General features: G+C 35.9%; 1 protein-coding gene across 5 annotated transcripts in view; it reads right to left on the reverse strand.

Moving 5' to 3' along the window:
- LOC108718087 (transcription factor Sox-2) overlaps positions 1-10,000 on the reverse strand; it is a 278,551-nt gene that overhangs the window by 267,092 nt on the left and 1,459 nt on the right. For 3 of the 5 annotated variants that reach the window (XR_005961616.1, XR_005961610.1, XR_005961617.1), the window contains exon 2: positions 7,296-7,740. The gene's annotated coding sequence lies outside the window, so the exon portion shown is untranslated. The remainder of the gene's footprint in view (positions 1-7,295; positions 7,741-10,000) is intronic. The other 2 variants (XR_005961613.1, XR_005961612.1) reach the window with 2 other exon arrangements.

Below are 10,000 nucleotides of genomic sequence, written 5' to 3' on the forward strand. Positions count from 1 at the left end.
CATGTTCATCACTCAAGGTGTTTTCCATTTAATATTATCCAGAGTAAGGGGGCATTGCAGCAGCCAAGACCACTGGTGAGTAAAATGCCCAGTGTGCCACAACCATGAAGGCTAATGCTGCTAGTGCAAGTGGCTATTAAAGTGCTCGAATGTGTTCTTTTACTATAAGATCCATCTGTACTTGCTGTATCAGGCAGTTTCAGTTTATATAAATAGGAAGTGGCACAAATTACCTTGTACCTTGTACCAGCAACCAACTGGATGTTTTGCTGTACTGGCCAATATACATATTAAATTAGTGCAGTCTGCCTTCATAAAAGGCTGCATCACAAGTATATGGCTCACTTCACCCTTCTTTCTTCCAAGCTTATTAAGCTGCCATTAACTTTGTTGGGTTTTGCAGTGTTTGTGAGGTTGGGTTGTATGTATTCCTTCAGCTGCAGCCAAGCAGCACATATGCCCTTCAGTATGCATAATATGGGAAAGTTTATGAAGTCAATATGCCCTAGAGTTGCCTTAAAACTGTTATAAATTGATATATTTTTCTGTACCCTTCAAAGATTAGTACAGATGTTTAATAAGCAGCAACTGTTCTAAGAATTTCACAGAACAATGTGATGATTTTTAATTGAGACAGTAGGCCAGCCTAAATAGAAGTCCAAATTTGGAGTAATTCACTAACTTCTGCATGACTGTGGCCTCTTAGCGTTCTAAGTGAACTAGTGAAGGCACTGCCTGAATAGCATTAACTCAGGCAGGATAGTAAGCTTGCTTGTAAACCAGCTTAAATGAGGTTATTGTGTATCTCCTGTGCAATGGGAATAGTTCTACAACTGGGTTATTTGTTCTTGAAGCAATCTTGTGTCTGTAGGTAGCATTTAGGAGCTTGTTACCTGGTAAGCAACCAGTGGAGAGAATACACATGTATATTGGTTGTATATAATAGTTAATTACCAGAAGTATTCTCCTTGGATGAGTGTCTCCAGCTGGGAGGCTTGTTTTGAAATGTTTGGGCTTCCATAATATTAAGATGCAGGATGCAGGGCTTACTGATTGGATAGATCAAAACAGGTATAGCCCTAGTGTCCAGTTTGCAAATATATATTCCTGCATTGGCTGGGTGTATACCTTTCTGTTCATAGGTGCTACCTAAAGTTCTTGCAGAGAGATCAGAAGCAATGGATTGTCACGTTTGTGTGCTTGTGTAATAGTAATACCTGTCTGAAGTTAGGTTACCCTCATAAGGGTCAACTTTCTGGATATGTTCACCTATATATATATAGATATATATATATATATATATATAGATATATATATATAGATATAGATATATATATATATATATATATATATCTATATCTATATCTATATCTATATCGAGAGAGAGAGAGAGAGAGAGAGAGAGAGAGAGAGAGAGAGAGAGAGAGAGAGAGAGAGAGAGAGAGAGAGAGAGAGAGAGAGAGAGAGAGAGATATAGATATATATATAGATATATATATCTTATTTTGGTCTGTAAAGAGTGGCATTGGTCAACAGAGTATATATAGGCATCTGATGAAGTCTAATGAGGGCTTTTAAGAGGATTTATCAGGCCTACAGTGGTGAGTATTTGTATGCCAGTTTATGTTCAAGATTATCATGTTGAAAGCTTTTCACCTGGTATGTTTTCAGACTTGTCATTTCTCAGTAAACAGTTCTTGCTTTGTGACATGTTTAGTGGCACAGAATTTTCACGTCTGACTCTTTTGGAATCAAAATAAACAGAGGCTTTTAAACAGTTTTTTGCTTAGTTGACAACCGTTTCTCTCTCATCAATGTAGGATTATAAAGCCCACTTATCTCTTCTTTGGGATCTACCCTGTTTACTCACCTGTTCACAATTTTTTATTTTAGTGCAGCTTTCATTAAATAAGTCACAATCTGTCTCAATCTGATTCATAAGGACCCTCATCTTTCACCTTGTTTTATTACAATTATTTATATCTTCTCCTGCAGCACATTAGGGCATCGGCACACATAGCACTTGGTCGCTCTTAGGAGATCACCTCTTCCACAGACAACAAAGCAGCCAAAATTGTACTGTGATTATGCTACATCACTGCTTGTGTTTTATATTAAGCAATCTCCATTCTTGTGCTTGCAAAATTTTAAGACACTGTCACGTATAGGAGAAGTGATATTCCACAGATGACAATGCACTGTGTGTGCCTTTGCCCATACAGGGACTACATTAATACATATACAAAACAGTTTTCATATACAAATATTTAATTAGATTCACAGTTACAATTGCATAGTCTTAGGAGACAATAGGGGGAGGGCCCTTCTTACAAGAGCTAACAATTTAAGTGGGAGAAGAACCTCCCACTCTTACAGGGTACAACAGATGTCATTATATATAGAATAGGTTTCGCAACTATTAGCTCTCCATAGCATAAAGTTCCTTACTAAATCTTCGTGCCTTCTTGGCAAAAATAATCTACAGTACTACAGAAGCAAACACACTGTAGGCTTAGCCGAGGTAATAAGTCAAACTGTGAGTTATTATATCTAGCATAATAACTCCAAATTCCCTGAATTCAGTGGTGCTCGTATAGCTGGGGAGGAAATCACCAAAACCTATATATTTCCATTCACTAAATGTAAAACCTGTTGTTAGGCAATATTAACAACAACAGAAATAACACCAGGTCAGACCCAGTGTTTTACAGGAAAAAATAAGCTTTGTAGGATAGTTAAATACACGTCTGGTCAATAGATGGTATTAGTAGCCATTTTTTGATAAAAAGTTTCAGTTTCTCTAATTGAAATGGTTTATAATACTGTATGTATTTTTGAGAAATGTAAAAATTGTCTGAAATTCGGAAACAATCTTTAGCGAAGTTGGACCCATGTCTTATATTTAAAAAAATAAATAAAATATTGTATAATATAAAGAAAAGCTTAGAAGAGAATGAGTAACAAAATAGTTTTTATGTTCTCTAGACAGCAAGGTACGACTGACTTTTGTCAGACACAAACATGTAACAGCTGGTAAGAGTCATTAAGATATAAAACCCTAATTAAAAACCATGTCCTTAAATAACTATTGTAATGAAAAGAGGGTAGGTTATTTTCCTTTAACTTCATGTATCTTTTGAAAGCAAAGAACATATTTAATAAAAATGTTTAGTATTTATATATCAGTTTTAATAAACCATTTATTGCATCTTAGTGCATTAAACCTCTACTAGGGCTGTGCTCTGCATGCCATTTTATTACTAACTGAAGGGCAAGTCAACCCCAAAATAACGATATGCTGAATAAAACAAAACATAATTCTGAGCAACTTTCCAATATACAGTTAGGCCCATAAATATTTGGACAGAGACAACTTTTTTCTAATTTTGGTTCTGTACATTACCCCAATGAATTTTAAATGAAACAACTCAGATGCATGTAGAGACCCTGAGATTTGGGTGTATTTATCTCAGGCATTCCTCTTTACTATTTGGACACCTAAGGGTCCTTTAGTTAACTCAGGCAGCTATGTCCCTAGCTGGGTCCACACTAGTACCTGGGGATTGTCCACTAGATGGCACTGTTTGATAATATAAAAGGGTTTAGCACCATGAGGTCTGGGTCTGTCCTGGGACTTTGCCTCAGTGTGAGGTACTACAGGTCCAGGTCTGCCGGAAAAGTTAGTGAAGCGTGAGATAGGGATAGCACTACAGTAATATTCACTCTAGGAGTGAGAGTCAGCACAGGGTAGCTAGTGAGCAGATGTGGCTCCAACGAGGAGAAATAGTGGGGTTAGGACCCCGTGGTATTTGAACCACTAGTGCAGGGACTACAGTGGGTGAGTTGAGGACCAGATAGGATACCAAGACCCAAGATCCCAGGCTGAATACAGTGGGTGAGGTGAGGATCAAGTCCGGTGCCAAGATACAAGACCCCAGGCTGAGAAACCCATGCCTTAGTGTTCAACCATAAAGGATAGTGCCAGTGAGAGTGGTAACTATTTCCCAAGTCTATTGTTTCTGATCTATATTGATTTCTACTCCGTCTGTTGCATCTTCTACCCCCCTGGAGGGAATATTGTTGTTGGAGGCTACTCTATAACTGCCAGTGAACATCAAAGTACTGTAACCTATGATCTTGCCGGTGTTCTGTTAATAAACCAGTTATAATTTACTGCAAAGGACTTGTCTGGCTGAATCTACTGCTGCATTTATCCACACCAGGTACCGGGAGTTGCCCGGGTACACTGGGGGTCGGGGGCACACTAATAGCAGTGCTAGCCTGGTCACACACAGCCTCAATACACAGCAAAAGCTCACTCAAGGGTGTGCTACATGCAGTTGAACTGCAGACTTTCAGCTTTAATTCAGTGGGTTGAACAAAAAGATTGCATAAAAATGTGAGGAACTAAAGCCTTTTTTTAACACAATCACTTTGAGAATATGACCTGCATGCCTATTTGAGAGTAATTATGTTTGGACTTGGGGGTGGTTCTGGGATTGTTATTAATATGACACTTATGAGTTTTAAGTATGCTATTGCAAGATGATGCCGATTATATTTGAGAGGTACATAATGTTTGATCTGAACCATGTAACCTGTGTTGGTTAAGTATTAGAACAAACCTTTCTCTGTTATACATTATGTACCTAGTGGATGTGTCAATTGTTTGTCAGTTGCCTTTAAATAGGATATGATGTCATTAGACTTGATAATGCTTAAAGGACTAGTAACATCTAAAAAATGAAATTGTTTTAAAATAATAAAAATATAATGCAATGTTGCCCTGCACTAGTAAAATTGCTGTGTTTGCTTCAGAAACACTACTATTGTTTATATAAATAAGCTGCTGTGTAGCCATGGGGGCAGCTAATCAAAGGAGAAAAGGCTCAGGTTACACAGCAGATAAGCTCTATAGAACATAATGGTGTTATCTGTTATCCACTATTTATCCTGTGCCATATAGGCTTTTTTCAATTTCCGCCATTGCTACACAGCAGCTTGTTTATATGAACTATAGAAGTGTTTCTGAAGCAAACAGATCATTTTTAAAAAAAGAGGCTGAAGCCTCGAAACGTTGCATGTATACTTGGCTAAGTAAAGCCTTTTTTCTTTTATGCAAATAAGGAGTCTGGACTTTTTTTGTTCACTATATAGTTTGTCCACAGGTTTGGACTAAGTCTTAGATTGGTAAAGTGCTCCACTCCACCTATATATCACAGTAATAATTATTATTTATGTACATATTGTAGGAATTGGCTGGATAAATCAGGCACATATATATTTATATATATTTATTTGATTGTTGAGTTTAGAGTATACTGTTTGCTGCATGAGGTAGAGTTAGTATGTAGAAGGGCCATGGTGGGAAGGTTTTAAAAGAAGTAAGAACATCTGAAACAAAGTCTAATTTTGCATAGTAATGCACACCATACTGTCTGGGTGAATAAGTTATAAGTGTACATAAAATACTTACAAACATTATGGACTATGTAGCTGTAAATGGAAAATGTGCTAGTCTAATAACACATAGCAACCAACTAGTAATGTAAATTCTTTCAGAAAATCAGAACAGAAAAATGGCTTTTGTCCCTTTAGCCTACATAAGAACGCTGATCATACAAACTGATCAGAAACAACTGTTTGAACAAGTCAACTTTAAAGTATTGGGCTATGACTCAATAACAGAATGACTTGGAACATGAATAAGTAGTGGGGCATTGTCGGATATAATCGGGATTTAATAGTAATAAGGAACCAGTAATAAACAAGAGTAGTCACAGGAAAGTCCGCTCACAACTTACACAGGACAACCGCACAATATGAAATTGTTCACAGCAAAAACATATTTTTATATTTTAAAAAGAGAGGTCAAAATGCAATTGTTATTTCTATGGTTCTGCATGTGATTTACACCACAAAACTGTATGAAAACAAATTACGCTAAGTCATTACACAGTCATGATGCATTTAGCACTGCTGCTAAATGGAAGTTAGAGCATTGCAAATCAACTATAAATGGACTTCTAAACAATGCCCACTAGCTGTTGCACCCATTAACTGAATGCACATAAGAAATTGGCAAGTTCAGATGTTTTTATTCTCACAGAGAAACATTCATTTAGTATCTCTTGGAAAACAAAGCCTGCAATGGTATATAAAAGGTGTAGATTACTTATCTTGGACTAAACAGACTCCTGGTAGGGAGTCTGTAAAAACACTTTCTCGTTTTTATATACAAAAAGTGCATAATTTTTCATCCAGTACAACTCTTAGGGGCAGTTTTATATTTTTTTTAAACTCCCATAAACTCCCATGAATTTGAAATTCAACCAATCTAAATATATTAAAAAAAATCTAATTTTCCAAACTTGGGTGAATAGGATCACACCGAAAACTGTAAACACTCGATTCGAGTCGTAAACACTCGATACGAGTTGTAAACATAGAATTCGAGTTTTAAACACTGAATTCGAGTTTTAAACACTGAATTCGAGTTTTAAACACTGAATTCGAGTTTTAAACACTCAATTCAAGTTTTAAACACTCAATTCAAGTTTTAAACACTCAATTCAAGTTTTAAACACTCAATTCAAGTTTTAAACACTCAATTCAAGTTTTTTCTCCGAAGTTGTTTTCGCCAAACAACTCCAAATTGAGCCCAGCAATTCCACAGGTTTTAGGGGGCGAATAGTCTAATTTGAGTTCTTAAGGGCCAGTGTAGGATAAATCTTGAAAATCAAATTAGAATTTTTTAAAAAAAACTCAAATCGAATTTTAATAATTCCCTATTCGAATTTGACAGTTTTGGCCATAAAAAAAACTCGAAGATTCGAAGTTCGAATTTTCACTTCGACCCTTGATAAATCTACCCCTTATTGTAGAAAGTGAAAACAAAGGCAACATTCTGATTAACTGCTGACAACAGTATTGCTAACTATACTTTAAAAAGTTCCCAATAAACTGTGATCTCGCTTCCTTTGAAGAGTATTAATTCATTATTCGTGTTAGCACTGTGTTTCCCTTTAACCAGGAAACAGCAGAAAATTGTGGAATCAGCAAAAAAATAATTTTCTAAATGCTTTCCCAAAGAATGAATAGATAATCAACTTTTTCATGCCGGGCTTAAATTAACATTATCAGTCATCAAACAAAACCATCCAAAACAACTGTCTAATATTTTCTAAAAGAGCACTTTCAGAGTAGAGTCTTTCAGATAAACATGCACACAAGCTTTCATCCCAAGTCTATTGAACAAACACACAGAAACTGAATATATTATGTGAAGCACTTACATTTACCTCTCTCATAGCAGCAGTTGTAAGATCCACTTGATGCACCAGTAACAAGAAATGCTGCTCGGTCTTTGTAAGGACATATCTCCAACAGGATCAAAATTCATCTGTGCTTTGACCTAAATGCATTAAGAGGACCATTTTTTTTTTAATGTCTAGAGAAGTGGTGGCCAGATACATCTTAATTTTGGACTGCCCTTCTAGTTTTGTAATTGGCGATCAGTTTTGAAGGAATATAGCTTTGGTCCATTTATTATTTAAACACACAAACCTCAAAACAAGAGGAAGAAACCAGTGTCTTTGGGTTCCACTGCATATTTTCGGCTCCTGTTCCTCAGTAATGCATCTCCACATATTATTTGCTGCAGTCACATTTTCCATGTTATTGAAGCGGTTTTGTTTGTTGAATAGAATATAATAAGCAGGGAGAAAAATCCCATTCATGCTAGAAGAAAAAAGACATTTAGAAGGGAGATTAATGAACTATTCAGAATGATAACAGCATACTGCTATTTTCAGATCAAAACAGATGACAGCCCCAAGAACTTGAATGAAAAATCAAAGAAAAACAAAACTGAGATACCAACAAAAATAGTCATATTTTTCAGTCAAAATGAATGAACTGACACGGTGAAGCTGTTTTTTCTTGTATGGAGAGGTCAGGAGTACCCAAACTGCAGTACTATATAACCAACCAAGTAAGATGTAAATGATGGCTTATGTAAAACATTATTTTCATGCCATATAGACTTAATCATACATGATAAATGAAAATCTGTTTCTGGCAAGGGATAGAAGCTCCAGTTTAAAAACTGGTTATGTTGCTTACAGGCCTTAACTAGTTAATTATCAACAAACAGTAATAGAGATTTATCACATTTAAAGGATGGAAACTAGGCTTTGAGACTTAATTCATTAAGTTCACCCCAAATCTTGTTTGTGATTCTGTGTGTGTTCTTTGTGAGTTGCACATGACTCCAATACTTCAGTGAGTCATTGTTATTGCAGAAATCAGATTATTATATGGTTAGTTCATTGCTGTGACAAGGGTTGCCACCTGGCCGGTAAAAATGATGTTTCATCCCAATGTTATTTATAGGGAAAAAAAGATAAATATATAGGAAGGTCGGTATTTTTTTCCAGAAAAGGTGGCAACCCTAGCTGTTACTCAAAATACAGGCAAATAAACTATGCCTGGAGTTGAGGGCATATTTGTGATTGATAAAGGGGCAAATTTAGGAAATCTTATACTTAAGAATCCAGATGGATTTTTTTAGCATTTTTTTTAGAACATTATCCTGATATTCAGGAACGTTTTTATGAATTGACACCTTTATCAAAAAAAGATAGCATTGTGTATTGAGCAATCAAATCAATGTGCTGAGTAGTGTTCAACCGAGTAATCAAATACTGTTTAATGGAGTGTCAGCAGTCAGTGCAGCGCAACATCAGCAATGAACACTAACACCCATCTGAATCATTACTCCCTCATGCAAGTTGCATATAGGCAGAAATTATTCAGGCAATTATTTCTGCACTGGAAACAAGTGTGAAAATATACAATCCTGTATCAGCTCCATAGCAACTTCAATCTGTAGGTTTTGAATCTAATAAGAGTTTAATAATGCATTAATTGAAAAAAAGTAACAAAGGGTCTAGTCCAGTGATACCCAACCAGTGGCTCGTGAGCAACTTGTTGTTTACCAACCACTTGGATGTTGCTCTCAGTGGCCTCAAATCAGAATTCCAGGCTTGGAGACAATGCTTGGTTGCATAAAAACATGGTGTAGAGGCTCCTGTAGGTTGCCAGCGCACATAGGGGCTACCAAACAGCCAATCACAGCCCTTATTTGGCAACACCAGGGACTTGTTTCATGCTTGTGTTGCTCCCCAACTCTTTTTACATGTGAATGTGGCTCATGGTTAAAAATGGTTGGGGACCTCTGGTCTAGTTAACATGTTAAGAAATGCAACTGGTAGTAAAATAAGTCCCACACTCTATTTTGACTAGAGGTAGGACAGAAAGGGGGGTAAGATTAAGGGGACAATTTGGTATAAGAATAATATTGAATGGCATGTACAATGAGGAAATAAAGCAATGTGATGCAAGAAATAAAGAACACACAGTAAAATAAACAATTAACAATAGGTAACCTAAAATGAAAAATAGCTGAGATTAGCCAATCTAGGAATTATACTCTGAATTTTGTATACAAATATTTGTAACAAGTAAAATTTTATTTCACATTGATAAGCAATATATAACCCTCAAAAATATATGCCTATGGGACATTGGACAGTATTACTAAGTACCTTAGAAAAATAAATGAATACTGCGTGTAAAAGTAGTTATTTATTGATGTCCATATTGCAAATTATAAAAAATATGTTATGTATTTAATACATCAGGTAGATCCATGATCTATCACTCTGGCAACATTAATTGCCATGCAATTGCTCAGATCTAAAAAGTACTATAGTTTCTAAAGGTAATATTCAGGTGGTAAAAGTAAAAAGCTTGGTGGAATGAAATTTGCTTTACAGGTTACACTACAGATAACTAGAGATGAAGTGCATGCATAACACACTGTATTTAAAATAAAAAATAAAGTGCATTAGCACATATTATACTGATCAAGACAGAATTTATGAAGGTTAAAATCAATTAACATAAAACACACACACGGTTGATCTTTGACAAATAC

Source organism: Xenopus laevis, chromosome 5S, assembly GCF_017654675.1.
Source record: "Xenopus laevis strain J_2021 chromosome 5S, Xenopus_laevis_v10.1, whole genome shotgun sequence".
In the NCBI taxonomy this organism is placed as follows: Eukaryota; Metazoa; Chordata; class Amphibia; order Anura; family Pipidae; genus Xenopus; species Xenopus laevis.